This window comes from Jaculus jaculus, chromosome 1, assembly GCF_020740685.1.
Source record: "Jaculus jaculus isolate mJacJac1 chromosome 1, mJacJac1.mat.Y.cur, whole genome shotgun sequence".
NCBI lineage: Eukaryota > Metazoa > Chordata > Mammalia > Rodentia > Dipodidae > Jaculus > Jaculus jaculus.
In genome coordinates, this window is record NC_059102.1 from 294,839,406 (window position 1) to 294,858,297 (window position 18,892).

The 18,892-nt window shown below is 42.8% G+C and overlaps 1 non-coding gene across 1 annotated transcript; it reads left to right on the forward strand.

Moving 5' to 3' along the window:
• Nucleotides 1–232: 232 nt before the first annotated feature.
• LOC123458199 lies at nucleotides 233–339 on the forward strand. The gene has a single exon (XR_006635497.1). It is a non-coding gene; the product is annotated as a U6 spliceosomal RNA (small nuclear RNA).
• Nucleotides 340–18,892: the final 18,553 nt, after the last annotated feature.

The following is an 18,892-nucleotide window of genomic DNA, read 5'->3' on the forward strand; positions in this document are numbered from 1 at the left end:
AGGTTCAAGGAAGGCAGGAAACATCGTCTAGGAAGCAGACATCAAGCTTGCACATGATACTCGGTTTGCTCACACTGTGAGCTTGGATTTCCTAGCCTCAAGAACTGTGAGCTATAAGTTTCTGTTGCTTATAAATTACCTGTTCAACGGTATTTGATTATAACACTACAGATTGCTATAGACAATATGACTTTGAGGCAAACGTTTCCAAGACAATAAAAATGAAATTCACGTGCTTGCCTCAACAGCACATATACTAAAATTGGAACGATACAGAGAAGATTAGCATGACACCTGCACAAGGATGACATGCAAATTCATGAAGCATTCCATTTAGAAAAATGAAATTCAGGGCTGGAGCGATGGCTTAGCAGCTAAGGTGCTTGCCTGCAAAACCAAAGTACCCAGGTTTGATTCCCCAGGACCCACGTAAACCAGATGCACAAGGGGGCACGTGCATCTGGAGTTTGTTTTCAGTAGCTAGAGGTCCTGGCACACCCATTCTCTCTCTCTCTCTCTCTACCTGCCTATTTCTGTATCTCTCACAAATATATATATATATTTCAAGGTAGGGTTTCACTCTAGCTCAGGCTGACCTGGAATTCACTATGGGGTCTCAGGGTGGCCTTGAACTTGCTGCGATCCTCCTACCTCTGCCTCCCAAGTGCTGGGATTAAAGGCGTGTGCCACAAATCCCAGCAATAAAATGTTTTTTTTTTTTTTTTAAATGAAATTTGCCAGGCGTGGTGGTGCACGCCTTTAATCCCAGCACTTGGGAGGCAGAGGTAGGAGGATCGCCATGAGTTCGAGGCCACCCTGAGACTCCATAGTGAATTCCAGGTCAGCCTGAGCTAGAGTGAAACCCTACCTTCAAAAAAAAAAAACAAAGAACTACAACAACAAAAAAAAATGAAATTCATTGATAATCTGATATGACTGAACCTTTGGAAAAAAATCATTACTAGATGTTTGTTGAAACTGTTGGGGTTTCTTGAGGCTGCACATGGACACCAGATGCATGCACCACTTTATGCATCTGGCTGTATTAGGTACTGGGGAATCAAACCCTGGCCGTTAGGCTTTGCCAGCAAGCTTTGTGGTTGTCTATTTCATTTTTTTTTCCCCAGAGATAAGGTCTTGCTGTAGCCCAGGCTGACCTAGAATTCACTATTACCCTCAAGCTCACAGCAATCCTCTTACCTCTGCTTCCTTGAGGGCTGGGATTAAAGGCATGTGCCACCACACCCGCCCTCGTTTGTTTTTGAGACAAGGTTTTACTATATAACCCAGACTAGCCTCAGACTCACTATGTAACCCAGGATGACCTCAAACTTGCCAACATTTTGCCTCAGCCTCCCGAACGCTGGCATTACAGACCTTTGCCACCATGCTAGCTCTGCTGCTTCTAAAAATATTTTTCTCTCGCCTACTCTCAAATTGCTTCCTGCCCGCAGGCGCAGAGCCTGTGGAAGGGCATCTTCCTAGAGCAAGTTTCAAGCATATTTCCTCTTTGTTGAGTGATTTTGAGAGCTGGGCCAGGAATGTCCTTCCCTGAGGGCAGACCTGTGAAGAAGTTTCCTCGGAGATGGGAGGCTGATCATGAGCTGGGCAGCCAGTTCTCACAAAAACCAAAAGATCCGAGCCAAAGCCAGCCTGCTACCCTTACTTAGAGAGAATGGTTAGTACGCTGCCCCATGGCTTGGTGCTTCTCTTTTCTTCCTGAACCATGAGAACCCTTAGTCTTGAAATGCATAGGTGAGATAGGCCCTCTCTAGAGCAAGGCACAATTTTATCATTTTATACTTGTTGGGCTATGTTAGGAGGGGTGTAGAAAGAGGTGTCATAGTTACCTTCTTGTTACTGGGACAAAACACCTGACACAAAGCAGCTGACGGGAGGAAAGGGTTGATGTGGGTTTACAGTCTTGAGGGGAAGTTTCAGCATGGCAGGAAAGACATGGCAGAGCAGAGAATGGACATCATTTCTTGCTACATCCATTGGCAGGAAGCAGCAAGAGAATGGACTAAGCTCTGGTAAGGGACAAGCGGGCTGTGACACCCCTAAGCCCACCCCTAGCAACACACCTCCTCTACCGCCCAAGTGCCATTAGCTGGGCACTCAGCACTCCAAACACGACACAAACCACCACAAAACGCTGTCAACCGTCTGCTTATGGTTCTACCTTTTGCTGTTTGTTTCACACAAGCTCTCACTCTGTAGCCCAGGCTGGCCTGGAACTCACTATGTAGATCTGAGTTGCCTCGAAACTTGCTTCAGGCTTCCAAGTCTTGGCTTCTTCCTGTAAGCCCTATCAATGGGGGAGTGCTAGGCAGGAAGAACAGGAATGAAAGGGCCATTTACAGCCAGCTGCTTCCCAGGCGCCACATGGGTCATGGTGCTTACCTGTCTCCTTCATCCAGTGTAAACCTGATCCCGGCGAGAACATCTGTCCTGATGTAGACAGCCGCGTCTTCCTTTGGAGACAGAGAAACACCAACACGGTGACATCCTCTGGCACACACAGCATGATTGAGGGTCAGTAGCTCCCTTTATAAATGGTCTGGTCGGGGGTTGATAATATCCTTTTGATATAGATAGCAGGCCTGCCTTTGTCCAGACAAGGCCAGGAGAAAATCCTGTTTCACAACTTAAAACTAGCCCGAACCCAAGGGGGCAGAAACATGACATACCCGAAGACACAAAATCCCTCCATGAGGTTTGTACTTAAGTATCCCAAAGACCCTCCCTCGATACTGGTGACTGCAGACCTTTGCTTCTGGGCCTACGGCTTTCTGGGTTCAAGCTAAGTAAAGCTATTTTTCATTCCCTTCTTTCCAACTCCCTTTTCTAGATAGCAGCTAAAATCCTAAGCTCCTTGCCCTGATGCGCCAGGCACACTCAGTGTCTCCGAGGACACACCGCACCCCTCACACAAAAACCAGGCAAAGAAAGAACAAAAAAAGAAAATTACAGACCAATCTCCCTCATGAACATAGATGCAAAAATTCTCAACAAAATATTGGCAAGCAGAATACAAGAATATATCAAAAAGATCCTTCACCCTGACCAAGTAGGCTTTATCCCAGAGATGCAGGGATGGTTCAATATATGCAAATCTATAAATGTAATACATTATATAAATGGGTTGAAGGACAAAAATCACATGACCATCTCATTAGATGCGGAGAAAGCGTTCGACAAAATCTAACATCCCTTCATGATAAAAATCCCACAGAGACTGGGAATAGAAGGAACATATCTCAATATAATAAAGGCTATTTATGACAAGCCTACAGCCAACATATTACTAAATGGGGAAAAACTGGAAGATTTTCCACTAAAATCAGGAACAAGACAAGGGTGTCCACTGTCCCCACTTTTATTTAATATAGTCCTGGAAATCTTAGCCATAGCAATAAAGCAAGAAACACACATAAAAGAGATATAAATTGGAAAGGAAGAGATCAAGTTATCATTATTTGCAGATGACATGTTTCTATACATAAAGGACCCTAAAGACGCTACAAGCAAACTGTTAGAGCTGATAAAAACCTACAGCCATATAGCAGGATACAAAATAAATACACAGAAATCAGTAGCCTTCATATATGCTAACAACAAACACACAGAGGATGAAATTAGAGAATCACTCCCATTCACAATTGCATCAAAAAAACATAAAGTACCTTGGAATAAACCTAACCAAGGAAGTAAAGAATCTCTACAATGAGAACTTTAAAACACTCAAGCGAGAAATTGCAGAAGACACTAGAAAGTGGAGAAACATCCCTTGTTCCTGGATTGGAAGAATCAATATTGTGAAAATGGCAATCTTACCAAAAGCAATATACACATTTAATGCAATCCCTATCAAAATTCCAAAGGCATTCTTCGTGGAAATAGAAAAAACAATCCAAACATTCATTTGGAATCACAAAAAAACCTCAAATATCTAAAAAAAATACTGAGCAACAAAAATAAGGCTGGTGGTATCACCATACCTGATTTTAACCTATACTACAGAGCCATAGTAAAAAAAAAAAAAAAAAAAAACCAGCATGGTACTGGCACAAAAACAGACATGTAGATCAACAGAACAGAATAGAGGACCCAGATATAAGTCCAGGTAACTATAGCCACCTGATATTCGATAAAAATGCCAAAAATACTCATTGGAGAAAAGACAGCCTCTTCAGCAAATGGTGTTGGGAAAACTGGATATGTATCTGTAGAAGGATGAAAATAGATTCTTCTCTCTCTCCATGCACAAGAATTAAGTCCAAATGGATTAAAGACCTTAACATCAGACAGACCTGAAACTCTGAAACTGCTAGAGGAAAAAGTAGGGGAAAGCCTTCAACATATTGGTCTTGGCAAAGACTTTCTGAATATAACCCCAATTGTTCAGGCAATAAAACCACAGATTAATCACTGGGACCTCATGAAATTACAAAGATTTTGCACTGCAAAGGACACAGTGAAAAAAACAAAGAGGCAACCTACAGAATGGGAAAAAATTTTCGCCAGCTATATATCTGATAAAGGATTAAAATCTAGGATATACAAAGAACTCAAAAAGATAAATAATAAGGAATCAAACAAGCCAATCAAAAAATGGGCTATGGAGATAAATAGAGCATTCTCAAAGGAAGAAATACGAATGGCATGTAAGCATCTAAAAACTGTTCTATGTCACTAGTCATCAGGGAAATGCAGATTAAAACTACATTGAGATTCCATCTCACTCCTGTCAGATTGGCCACCATCATGAAAACAAATGATCATAAATGTTGGCGGGGATGTGGAAAAAGAGGAACCCTTCTACACTGCTGGTGGGAATGCAATCTGGTCCAGCCATTGTGGAAATCAGTGTGGAGGTTCCTAAAACAGCTAAAGATTGATCTACCATATGACCCAGCTATAGCACTCCTAGGCGTATATCCGAAGGACTCATCTCATTTCCTTAGAAGTATGTGCTCAACCATGTTTATTGCTGCTCAATTTATAATAGCTGGGAAATGGAACCAGCCTAGATGTCCCTCAACTGATGAGTGGATAATGAAGATGTGGCACATTTATACAATGGAGTTCTTCTCAGCGGTAAAGAAAAATGAAGTTATGAAATTTGCAGAAAAATGGATGGACCTGGAAAGGATTATAAGTAAGGTAACCCAGGCCCAGAAAGCCAAGTGCCACATGTTCTCCTTCATATGTGGATCCTAGCTACAGATGATTGGGCTTCTGCGTGAGAAGGAAAATACTTAGTAGCAGAGGCCAGTAAGTTGAAAAGGCGATACAAAGGGAAGGGAAAGGAAGGGAGGAGGGTACTTAATAGGTTGGTATTGTATATATGTAAGTACAGTGATTGAGATGGGGAGGTAATATGATGGAGAATAGAATTTCAAAGGGGAAAGTACAGGGGGAGGGAGGGTATTACCATGGGATATACTTTATAATCATGGAAAATGTTAATAAAAATTGTGAAAAGAAAATAATAAAAGAAAAAAAGAGCTAGAGTGAGACCCTACCTCCAAAAACCAAAAACAAAAAAGAAAGAAAAGAAAGAAAGATATGTAATTTGAAATAGAGTAGCTATAACTTAGTTTTGCTTTTTGTTGAAGTATACCAACAGACGATAATGCATAAAAAAATCTTAAATAGCCAGACATGGTGGCTTTAATCCCAGCACTTGGGAGGCAGAGGTAGGAGGATCACTGTGAGTTCAAGGTCACCCTAAGACTCCATAGTGAATTCCAGGTCAGCCTGGACCAGAGTGAGACCCTACCTTGAAAAACTGCAGATGAATGCACCACCTTGTGCATCTGGCTTATGTGGGTACTGGGCACTCTTTCCTGGGTCCTTGGGCTTCATAGGCAAGCACCATAACTGTTAAGCCATCTCACCAGCCCTTAAAACATCTTCTGTAGCAATAGATTCAGTGTAAAATTGCCTACTAAATTTCTTTGTAAGGCATCAGATATCTTTTTAAAAAAAATAGTTTATTTGCAAGAAGAGAGAGGTAGGGAGAGAAAGAGCGTGCCTCTGGCCACTACAAACAAACTCCAGATGCATGTGCCACTTTGTGCATCTAGCTTTAGATGAGTACTGGGAAATCAAACCCAGGTCATCAGGCTTTGCAAGCAAGTGCCTTTAACCAACTGGTGAACTGTGTCTCCAGCCCCAGTTATCTTTAGTATCAATAGTTTCTTGACTTCATGTTTTTGAGAATTATTGGCAAATTATTACTGGTTTTTGTTCTTAATTAACCTTTGTTTTTGTCAGCATACACAGTAATGAGTTTCATGATGACCTTTCATATAATATATCACTTATTTTGCTCATATTTACCCCCAGTACCCTCCTTTGCTCCTCCTGTCTCTTCCTGCTGGTTCACTCCCTACTACTAAATACATAGTCCCCTTTCTGCTTTCATGTCGCACATGCATGTTGGGGGGGGTGACATATCTTCCCTCTCATTATCTTCTCTTGCTCCTCCTGGTCCCCTCTGTAGACCCCTTCTCTCCACAAAGCTTTCATTCTACTTTCATGTCACATACACACTTACATTCCACCTATGAGAGAAAGCATGTGACATTTGTCTTTTCGAGACAGGCTTATTTCACTTAACATGATCTCCAATTACATCCATTTTCCTGCAAGCAATACAGTTTCATTCTTCCCCTCTGAATATCACATTTTCTTTACCTATCCATCTGTTGGGCGGGTTGTATATTGTGAATAGTGCTACAATATATACAGATGTGTATCTTTGTGGCATGCTGACTTAGAGTCCCTAGAAGTGTTCTTCCTATTTCAGCTATTATTATAGGCAAATTTTTAAAAACTATATTTTATTTATTTATTTGAGAAAGAGAGAGAGAGAAAGAGGGAGAGTGAGAGAGCACCAGGGCCTCCAGCCACTGCAAACAAACTCCAGACGCATGTGCCTCCTTGTGCATCTGGCTTAGGTGGGCCCTGGGGAATCAAACTGGGGTCCTTTGGCTTTGCAGGCAAACACCTTAACCACTAAGCCATCTCTCCAGCCCTACTTTTAGATTTTTGAGGAGCTTCTATACTTTGCACAGCAGGAGTGTAGAAGAGGTTCCTTCCTTCACTCCACCCCCCACATCATTGCCAATATTTACTTTCATTTGTTCTTTCTCTCTCCATTTTGTTTTAATGTATGTGTACGTGCATATTCATGTGTATGTGGATTCATGTGTGTCTGCACACATGAATGTGAAGGCCAGAGAACAATTATTCCTCAGATATACCATCCACTTTTTTTAAGGGTCTGTCATTGACTTAGAGCTCACCAATAAAGCTAGATTGGCTGGCCAACAATCCAAGGGATTCTCATCTCCACCTCCACAGTGATGGGACTGCACGCACACACCACCACACCTGGCATTTGTTTTATATATATTTGTATTATATTATATCATATTATATTATATTATGGTATGTTATGTTATTATATTATGTTATGTTATATTATATATTATATTATATTATATTATATTATATTATATTATATTATATTATATCATACAAGATAAAATTGGCACACCAGAGCCTCAGCCACTGAAATCAAACTCCAGATGCTTGTGCCACCTAGTTGGCATGTGTGACCTTGCACTTGCCTAACTTTTGTGCATCTGGCTTACATGGGATCTGAAGAATTGAACATGGATCCTTGGGCTTCACAAGCAAGAGCCTTAACTGCTAAGTCATCTCTCCAGCTCTTGTTTTTCTTTTTCTTTTTCTTTCTGTTTTTTTTGTGTGTGTATGTGTGCGCACACACACACACACATGCACACTCAGTGTATGCACATGTGTGTATGCATACATCCCCTGAATATGCATACGAAAGTTATGGAAGATGTCAGGTGTCCTCTTATGTTTTTCTTTTGCCTTATTTCCCTGAGACAGTCTCTCACTGAACCTGGAACACCCCATTTTTCAGTTAATTAGCTGACCAAGGAGCCCCTGTGATTCGTCTTTCTCCACATCCCTTCAGCACGGAGCTTACCGGCACGTGCGGCCATGCCCAGGTGTTACATGGGTTCTGTGCATTGAACTCAGGACCTTCATGCTTGTGCATCTTACCTGTTGAGACATCTCAGTCCTGTTTATGTTATTTACTCTGAGATTGCTGACCTGGAATGCACTGTGTAACCCAGGCTGGCCTTGGACTTGTGGCAGTCCTCCTGCCTCAGACTCCCATGTACCAGAATTACAGGAATGAGACACCATACCCAGCTCTCATTTGTTTTCTTTTTCTTTTTTTTAAATTTTCATTAACAACTTCCATGATTATAAAAAATTCCATGGTAATACCTCCCTCCCCCCACTTTCCCATTTGAAACTCCATTCTCCATCATGCCCCCTCCCCATTTTCATTTGTTTTCTGGGGGACAGCCATTCTGGCCTGCAAATAAACAGATCTCAGTGTAGTTTGCATTTGTTTCCCTGAATGCTAAGAATGGTGAGCCTTCTTTAAAAACATATTTATTGGCTATTTGTATTGCTTCTCTTTTTTTTTTTAATAATTTTATTTATTTATTTATTTGAGAGCGACAGACACAGAGAGAAAGACAGATAGAGGGAGAGAGAGAGAATGGGCGCGCCAGGGCTTCCAGCCTCTGCAAACAAACTCCAGACGCGTGCGCCCCCTTGTGCAGCTAGCTAACGTGGGACCTGGGGAACCGAGCCTCGAACCGGGGTCCTTAGGTTTCACAGGCAAGCGCTTAACCACTAAGCCATCTCTCCAGCCCCTGTATTGCTTCTCTTAAAAACTATATGTTCAACTCATTTGCACATTTATTGGTTGAATGATTTGGGGATTTCTGAATTTAGCTGTTGGAGGTTTTTGTGTATGCTAGATATTAGTCCCCTGTATAGATGTGTACTTGGCAAAGATTTTCTCCCATTTCATAGAGCATCTCTACACTCTGCTAATTACTTCCTTTGTGCACAGAAGCTTTTTTTGTTTTTTTCCTGTTTGGTTTTTGAAGTCAGGCTCATGTCACCCATGTTAGCTTCAAATACTATCATCCATCTATCTCTCCCATCTATTTATCTATCTATCTATCTATCTATCTATCTATCTATCTATCTATCTATTTACCTACCTATCTATCTATCCACCTATCTATCATCTGTCTCTACTGAGTCCACAAATTCACACTGATACCTCTAGTTCCACCCTAACACAAAGTTATCATTCAACTTTTCTTTTTTCTTTTTTTTGTTTTTTTGAGGTAGGGTCTCACTCTAGTCCAGGCTGACCTGGAATTAACTCTATAGGCTCAGGGTGGCCTTGAACTCACGGAGATCCTCCTACCTCTGCCTCCTGAGTGCTGGGATTAAAGGCGTGCACCACCACGCCCGGCTCTCTTCTTTTCTTGACAATGAGAAATCTGGAGCCCCAATATGAATGCCATCCATGATTTGACTGGCTGGTTGGTCCCTCACTGTGTGATACTTCTCCCATTGCCTCTGCTACATGTTTAATTCATTTCAGAAACAGGAAATAAATCCAGGGTAGCAGAAGCATGGGCACTAGAGGGGATGTGGAAGAAGACGAAATCAACATTATATTACTCATATTCAAATTTGAAGTCATCATTCTGACTCTAAGACAAAAGAGCATAGGTATCATGTATAAACAATAATTAAATTTAATACAGGCGTAGTTTTTATACAAGTTTCTCATCTCCAGACATGTACATTTTTCCCACTGTGTTTTATCTTTATGGTTTGAGTTTTTGTTGTTGGTGGTGGTGGTTTTTAGGTAGGGTTTACTCTTGCCCTGGCTGATCTGGAATTCACTATGTAGTCTCAGGGTGGCCTCAAGCTCCTAATTAACTTTTAATTTAAAAAAGGTGAATTGACAAATTTTAAAAGCACAGTTGAATAATTTTATGTTCTAAATATATATTTACTGACTTTTTCATAGAGGAAAATTTACAACATTTCAGAGGAAACTGGCTCATTTTTATATACTCTTAACTTTTTCTTTTTTAAGCATTCTATTGTGTTAAATATGTAACTTAGACCTTTAAAAATAACATTTCCTTCCCCTAAATACCAATGTACTTATTTTTCTGGCAAACACTGACTTGAGGCTTCCAAGGTTTACAACAGGACTGAAACCAACCCACACCAATCCCAGGACTCAGGATGAATGCACACTTTATCCATCTCTTTGAATCTCTTTTTAGCACTGGGCAACATCTCAATGCTGTGCTGCAATGAGAAAATGCGTAATAACATGGTGAACACAATAATCAGACCAGGCAGGAAACAACACTCAGACCTATAAACAAAGGAACTTTTTTGTTTATTTTTATTATTTATTTAAGAGCAACAGGCAAAGAGAGAGACAGACAGACAGAGAGAGAGAGAGAGAGAGAGAGAATGGGCGTGCCAGAGCCTCCAGCCACTCACTGCAAACTATCTCCAGACATGTACACCCCCTTGTGCATCTGGCTAACGTGGGTCCTGGAGAATCAAGCCTCAAACCAAGGTCCTTAGGCTTCACAGACAAGCACTTAACCGCTAAGCCATCTCTCCAGCCCTAAACGAAGGAATTTCATACAAAGAACTAGATCTGTTGATGACAGAGGGACTCAGGACCCCCCCCCCCACCCATCCCAGGGGAGATTGTGAGGACGTGGGTATCAGTGGTGGCAGTACGGTGGGAAGCTGCTCCCAAGCACTAGATGCCAGGGCACAGCAGAATGCTGGCACCTCAAAAGGGATTGCCCAGTGGGTGCTAGCACCCCACAGGTGAGGGACAACCTGAAGAAGATGCAGCCATGGAGAAGGCAGTGCCTGCTAAGCACAGCAGCTCAAGCTGAATGGGGAAACTCCTTAGCTTACACTGTGTTTCTTTCCTCTGTTTTTTTCTGGCCTTCAAGTCTTTTGCCAATACCGCCTATTTGGATGAACCTTGGTACCACATGAAGTCCAGGAAACGTGTTTCTCAGTGACACAGAACAGCATGAACTAGAAGGGAATAGAAATGAGAACAAACCGCTAACCGAGCACATTGCGGCCTCACAAGTGCCTGAGAGCCGAAGCTGGCCACATGATTTAAGCGATGGTCTGTGACTGGCCACTGTGCGTGGGCAAAGAGAACAGAATGAAGACACGCAATGGCGGTAACTGAAGGGAGAGAGGCACGTGAGAGAAGATAGAAAGGGACAGCTGTTTCAGGAGGTAGTCATATGGTTCATATATTCACTCATCCATTAAATCCGTGTTTGCTGAACCCCTGAGATGATGTTCCAGCTATGCCTGGAACTATGAAAACACAAAGCTATCTATCTTCCATCCATCTCTCTATCTAGATGAATGGAGGTGAACAGAGTTTTGCCTGAGGTCTATCCTATTAATAAATAATAAAAGTGTGCAAATAGGCTGTGTAGTGAAAGGAATAACTTGTGGCTGCAGTGGCAGGAGTGTGACTACTTGCTCACAGCTTAGTAGGTCAAGAAGCAGAGACAGGAGCTGGAGAGATGGCTTAGCGGTTAAGCACTTGCCTGTGAAGCCTAAGGACCCTGGTTCGAGGTTCAATTCCCCAGGACCCATGTTAGCCAGATGCACAAGGGGGCACACACGTCTGGAGTTTGTTTGCAGTGGCTGGAGGCCCTGGTGTGCCCATTCTCTCTCTCTCTCTCCATATATGTGTGTGTGTGTGTGTGTGTGTGTGTGTGTGTGTGTGTCTTTCTCTCTCTGTCACTCTCAAATAAATAAATAAAAATGAATAAAAAATTTTAAAAAAGAAAAAAAAAAGAAGCAGAGACAGGCCAGGACAGGAAATGGAGCTGAGCTATAGTCCCTAAGACCAACTCCCCAGAGGCCCACTTCCTCCAGCTAAGTCCTACCTTCTAGAGGTTCCACAGCTCAACCAGTTGTGGACCAAGCGTTCAAACAAATGAACTTGTGGAGGACATGTCACATCGAAACCATGACGCACAGAATTGACCATAACAGTGCTATCCACAAGGAGAGGGTTTTTTTGCTGCAAGGCATTTGGCACTCACAAAAAAATATTCCAGTGAATAAGATGGTAGGGAAACAAGAAAGATAATGTGAAGTGAACTTATGTCTAGTTGAACAGTGCCCCCAAACCCTGGTGATTAATATCATTGCAACAAGCGTAGAAGTTTCTCTCTGGAAAGTCTCCCACAAGATCTGGCTAAGGCACTTTATTGTTCAACAACCTTTCAAATGTCCCTAGGAATTCGAAAGAGTATTTGCCCCATATCAATTTGTTTCGGTTTAAATATGAAATGTTCCCATATATGTTCCAACCCTTCCATGTTTGAATACTTGGTTCCCAGCAAGTGGCACTGTTTTGGAAGATTGGGGAATCTTTGGGGTGTCAGGCATAGCTGATGAAGGTGGGACATTGAAGGAGGGCGCTGGAGAGTGATAGCCCAGCGTCACTTCCAGCCTGAGCTCTGGCTGCCTCATCCTTCCAGATGAGAACAAACTGCTTTACCGTTCCACTGCAGACAGTTAACCCAGCTGCCTAACTTCACCACGATTACAGGCTGCACCTCGAACCTGGGGCCAAAATAAATCTTCCTCTCCGTAGCAGCTTCTGCCAGGTATTCTATTCTGTCACAAAACAGAAGTATATAGTTCACAACAGACACTGAATCATAAGCATGCAAAATGATATAGGTGTAAAGTGATTGCAATAGGCAGAGATGTTAAAGTATTTAAAGAGAAAATTAACTGTTATAAATACAAAGTTCTATACTCACATCTAAAAATAACATATATGAAGAAGACCTGGCTTAACAGAAGCTAGGTGAAAATAGGACAGATTTGGCAGTGCACAACTGTAATTCCAGCATGTGGGAGGCTGAGGTTAGGAGGATCGCTGTGAGTTCGAGGCCAGCCTGGGGCTACATACATAGTGAGTTCCAGATCATCCTAGGCTAGAATGAGACCCTGCCTTGAAAACAACAACAAAATAACATAGACTTTTCTGTCAACTTTAATTATTAAGCAATATTAAGTAAAGTTTTGTTTTTTTTTTTTTTGGTTTCTCAAGGTAGGGTCTCACTCTAGTCCAAGCTGACCTGGAATTCACTATGGAGTCTCAGGGTGGCCTCAAACTCAAGGCGATCCTCCTACCTCTGCCTCCCGAGTGCTGGGATTAAAAAATGCGCCACCACGCTTGGCTTTAAGTAAAGCTTTTGCCCATATATTGTAATGTGTTCTTAGTCAAATTAACTGACTTAAAGGAAAGTTTACAATGCTATGAGATGGCAGGACCACGATCCATGAAGCAGAGGAAAGTGAGGCCTGCTTCTTAGAGCTGCTTTTCCCTTGAGGTACACTTGAAAGTCAAAGCAACAGCCAGAAGGATGCAGGGCCAAGCAAAGGTTTCGCGTCTCACAGTGCCAGGAGGCCCAGCATGGGAGTCACAAGCCCAGCAAAGGAAAGAGGCCTTTCTTGGTAAGCACTGCACGCTTTTGGATGGGACCTGAAGGGCTCTATTCTAGAAGTAAGAGTAAACCTGAAAGGCCAACATTCACACATTGAAGCTAAGCATTGAATACCTGCCGCTGGCCTTCCGTCCTTCCTTCCTCTCTCTCTCTTCTACTTATTTACTATTTTTTAGGTCAGGGTCTTACTGTATAGTCCAGTCTGACTTTGAACTCACCCTGTAGGCCAAGCTGGCCTCAAACTCATGGCAATGTTTCTACCTCAACCTTCTGAGTGCTGAGATTACAGACATGAGACACCATGCCCAGCCTGAATGCCTTTTAAACCCTAAGTCCCAAAGTAAGTGAAATTGATGGTTCCTGGCCTAGGAGCCTGTCAGAAGCAAAAGAAGATTGCCTATGGACAAAGATAATATCAGCAGGGTGGAGAGATGTCTTAGTGATTAAGGCACTTGCCTGTGAAGCCTAAGGACCCAGGTTCAATTCTCCAGATCCCACATAAGCCAGATGCACATGGTGGTTCACACATCTGGACTTCATTTGCAGTAGCTGGAGGCTCTGGCATGCCCATTCATTCTCTCTCTCTCTCTCCCTCTCTCTAATATATATATGCACACATTTTTAAAAAAAGTCTATTGTTAAAAAAAAAGATAATATCATCCAGTTCCTAAAATGATCTCTACAACTTCTCATACACAATATCTGACATTTAATGAAAAATAACCAAACATATAAACCAAGAGACACGAGCTGGCATTTGAGGTGCTACTTACTATTTGCATTTATTGACTATGAAACTAAAGTCGGAGTTGAAGACTACCTAAAATAAGAGATAAAAACGAGCTGGGCCTGGTGGTACACAGTGACAGCCTTCGCATTTGGGGGCTGGAGGAGACAGGAGGAGCAGGATCCCCAACTATATACTGAATTTGAGTCTAGGCCAGCCTGAGCTACATGAGATCCTATCTCAAAAATAAATAAGATAGCCGGGCATGGTGACACGTGATTTTTAATCCCAGCACTCGGAGGCAGAGGTAATAGGATCACCATGAGTTTGAGGCTCCGTGAGACTACATAGTGAATTCCAGGACAGCCTGAGCTAGAGTGAAACCCTACCTCGAAAAACCAAAAAAAAATAAAGTAAAATAAAATAGGAGCTGGAGAGGTGGCTCAGCAGTTAAGACACTTGCCTGCAAAGCCTAATGACCCAAGTTCAATTCCCCAGTACCCACATAAAGCTAGATACACAAAGTGGCACATGAGTCTGGAGTCCATTTGCAGAGGCTGGAGGCCCTGGCATACACATTCTCTCTGTCTGTCTCTCTTCTATCTCTCTCCCTGCTCACAAATAAAGAAATAAAATTATTTTAAAAAGAGAAAAAAGAAAAGGCTTTACAAAATAAAATAAAGCCAGACGTGGTAGCGCATACCTTTAATCCCAGCACTCGGGAGGCAGAGGTAGGAGGATCTCTGTGAGTTCAAGGCCACCATGAGACTACATAGCCAATTCCAGTTCAGCCTGGGCTAGGAGTACAACCCTACCTCAAAAACTAAATAAAAAAATAAATAAAAATAAAATAAAATATGGTCTGGAGAGCTGGCTTATCAATTAAGGCACTTTCCTGCAAAGCCCAAGAACCCAGGTTCAATTCCCCAGGATTCACAAAAGCTAGATGCACAAGGTGGCACATGGGTCTGCAGTTCGTTTGCAGTGGCTGGAGGCCTTAGTGTGTCCATTCTCTCTATCCGCCTCTATGTCTCTCTCTATCTCAAATAAACAAATTAACTAATTTAATTAAATAATAAAATAAAACACTAATGTCTCAGTTAAAAGTACTTCCTTGGGGCTGGAATGATGGCTTAGTGGTTAAGACTTTTGCCTGCAAAACCAAAGGACCAAGGTTTAATTTCCCAGGACCCACGTTAGCCAGCTGCACAAGGGGGCACACGTGTCTTGAGTTTGTTTGCAGCAGCTGGAGGCCCTGGTACGCCCATTCTCTCTTTCTCCCTCTTTTTTCTCTCTCTCTCTCTTTCTTTGTCCAATAAATAAATTAAAAAAAAATTGGGGGCTGGAGAGATGGCTTAGTGGTTAAGCGCTTGCCTGTGAAGCCTAAGGACCCCAGTTCGAGGCTCGGTTCCCCAGGTCCCACGTTAGCCAGATGCACAAGGGGGTGCACGCATCTGGAGTTCGTTTGCAGAGGCTGGAAGCCCTGGCGCGCCCATTCTCTCTCTCTCTCTCTCTTTCTCTCCCTCTTTCTTTCTCTGCCTGTCGCTCTCAAATATATAAATAAAAATAAACAAAAAATAAATAAATAAACAAAAAAATTTTAAAAAAAATTTTTTTTAAAGTACTTCCTTACAGGCTGGAGAGATGGCTTAGCGGTTAAGCACTTGCCTGTGAAGCCTAAGGACCCAGGTTCAAGGCTCGACTCCCCAGGACCCACGTTAGCCAGATGCACAAGGGGGTGCACGAGTCTGGACTTCATTTGCAGTGGCTGGAGGCCCTGGTGCACCCATTCTCTCTCCCTCTCTCTATCTGCCTCTTTCTCTGTCAGTCACTCTCAAATAATAATAGAAGGAATGGCAAACAGCAGTGAAAATGAATGCTTGACCACAATCAACTGATCAATCAACCAATTGGTCAACAACCAAAATGGAAGAATAGGAATGGCAGTGTGATTTCACTTGCATTAATCTTTAAAAAACAAAAACCCAACGGTCATTGTTAAGCATCCATAAATATGAGAATGACAAAACTGAAAAGGACTGTTATTTGGGCTATTTGAAAATTGTCCAAGATTAAACTATATATGTGTCCAATATATTTCATTAAAACCAGCTACTTGGGCTGGAGAGATGGCTTAGCGGTTAAGCGCTTGCCTGTGAAGCCTAAGGACCCCGGTTGGAGGCTCGGTTCCCCAGGTCCCACCTTAGCCAGATGCACAAGAGGGCGCACATGTCTGGAGTTCCTTTGCAGAGGCTGGAAGCCCTGGCACGCCCATTCTCTCTCTCTCCCTCTATCTGTCTTTCTCTCTGTGTCTGTCTCTCTCAAATAAATAAATAAATAAAAATTAAAAAAAAACCAGCTACTTACTGCCAGGCATGGTGGCTTATACCTGTAATTGAAGTATTTAAGAAGCTAAGGCAGGAGGATTTCTGTTAGTTTAAGGCCATCCTAGACCTTCTGGGCTACAGAGTGTGATTTTTTTTTTGTTTTGTTTTATTTTGTTTTTCGAGGTAGGGTCTCACTGTAGCCCAGGCTGACTTGTAATTCACTATGGAGTCTCAGGGTGGCCTCAACTCATGGCGATCCTCCTACCTCTGCCTCCCGAGTGCTGGGATTAAAGGTGTGCGCCACCACGCCTGGCTCAGAGTGAGATATTTTCTCTGAAAAACAAAGAAGCAGGAACTATAGAGATGGCTCAGTGGCTTTAGTGGTACTGGTGATCTAATCTACTACTAGGCAACCAATACAATTGAGTGTCCCCAAACCTCAATTTTTAAAACAAAAATTTATTTATTTATTTATTTATTTATTTATTTATTTGCAAGGAGAGAAAAAGAGGGCAGGAGGAGGAGAGAGGGAGAGAAATGAGTGCACCAGGGCCTTCAACCACTGCAAGTGAACTCGAGATGCATGCACCATTTTGGGCATCTGGCTTTATGTAGGTACTGGGCAATCAAACCAGGTCATTAGGCTTTGCAGACAAGTGCCTTAACCACTGAGCAATCTCTCCAGCCCAATTTTTTTTTTCTTTTTTCTTTTCTTTTCTTTGTAGATGATAAAATTCTAATCCAGCTTTTGTCAACTACACGGAAATACTCATGTCCACATGACCAAAGGCCTACGGAGTGCCACTTGGGTCATTTTCTGTTCTGGTCCTGCTTGGCTCCTGCTCTGCTGTGAAACACTGGCTCTGCTCTCTCAGGCATCCTCTCTCTCTGCATTGCTCACATTCAGCAGCTGCCCCTCCCAACCCCCCCATACTACCTCTCTTGGGGGGATGGTCTCACATCCCTCCTGAGCCCTTTCTTTCCCCACTCTCCCGTACTTCTCTAGGAGGCACCCTATTCATTTCCATGGTTTTATCACTTACATGTTTTAGATCCTATTTTTTTTTAAAACAAGTTTAGCTTTCTCTCTGAACTCCAATTACACAATGAGCTTCTTAGAATATTCAGTCATCTTGGGCTGGAAAGATGGTGTAGCAGTTAAACACTTGCCTGTGAAGCCTAAGGACCCCAGTTTGAGGCTCAATTCCCCAGGTCCCACATTAGCCAGATGCACAAGGGGGCACACGCATTCATTTGCAGAAGGTGGAGCATGTGTCTGGAGTTTGTTTGCAGTGGCTGAAGGGCCTGGCGTGCCCAGTCTCTCCCTCTCTCTCTCTCTCTCTCTCTCTCTCTCTCTCTCTGTGTGTGTGTGTGTGTGTGTGTGTCTTTCTCTCTGTGTCTATGAAACAAATAAATTTCAATTTAAAAATAAAATGTTTTCCATGCCTTTAATCCCCACACTTGGCAGGCAGAGATGGAAGGATTGCTGTGAGTTCGAGGCCACCCTGAGACTACATAGTATTCCAGGTCAGCCTGAGCCAGAGTGAGATCCTGCCTTGAAACACAAAAATGCTTAACTTTATCTCAGCCTTCCCTCCCCCTCACCACACACACACACACAGGCTCACACACTACATCCTGGCTGGCCTCACACTTGCAGCAATCCTCCTGCTTTGTCCTTCCTGAGTGCTGGGACTACAAGTGATAGCTGCAGTGCCCAGCTTTAAAATGGGGTTTTCTTTTGTAAATAAAAATTTGCCTTGAAGGATTAAATAGCTTCCTGGGTGCTTTACTTTAACCTCCCTAAAAATATCTGTATCTATGCTCTTATTATTTGACAGCCGGGCATGGTGGTGCACACCTTTATTCCCAGCACTCTGGAGGCAGAGGTAGAAGGATCATTGTGAGTTTGAGACCATCTTGATCTGAGACTACATAATGAATTCCAGGTCAGCTTGGGCTAGAGTGGGACCCTACCTCAAAAAGCAAACCAAAATAAAAGATTTGTGTGTGCATATGTATGATGTGTGTGTGTATATGTTCATGTGTGTGAGTGCAGGCAGGCATGTGCCACAGCATACGTGTAGAAGTCAGAGGACAACTTTGAGTGTCAGTCCTTGTCTTCTGCCTTGTTTGAGAAAGGGTCACCTCGCTCACCATCGCGAATGCCAGGCTAGTGAGCCCAAGCGCTTCTGGGATCCTCCAGTCTCCACCCTCCGTGCTGGCCTAGGAGGGCTGGGAGCACAGACACTGGCCACCGCATCAGCTTTACATAGGTGCTGGGAACTGGAACTCAAGTCCTCAGGTTAGTACAGAAAGCACTTTTACCCACTGAGCCATCATCAGTCCAATCTATGCTTTTTCAA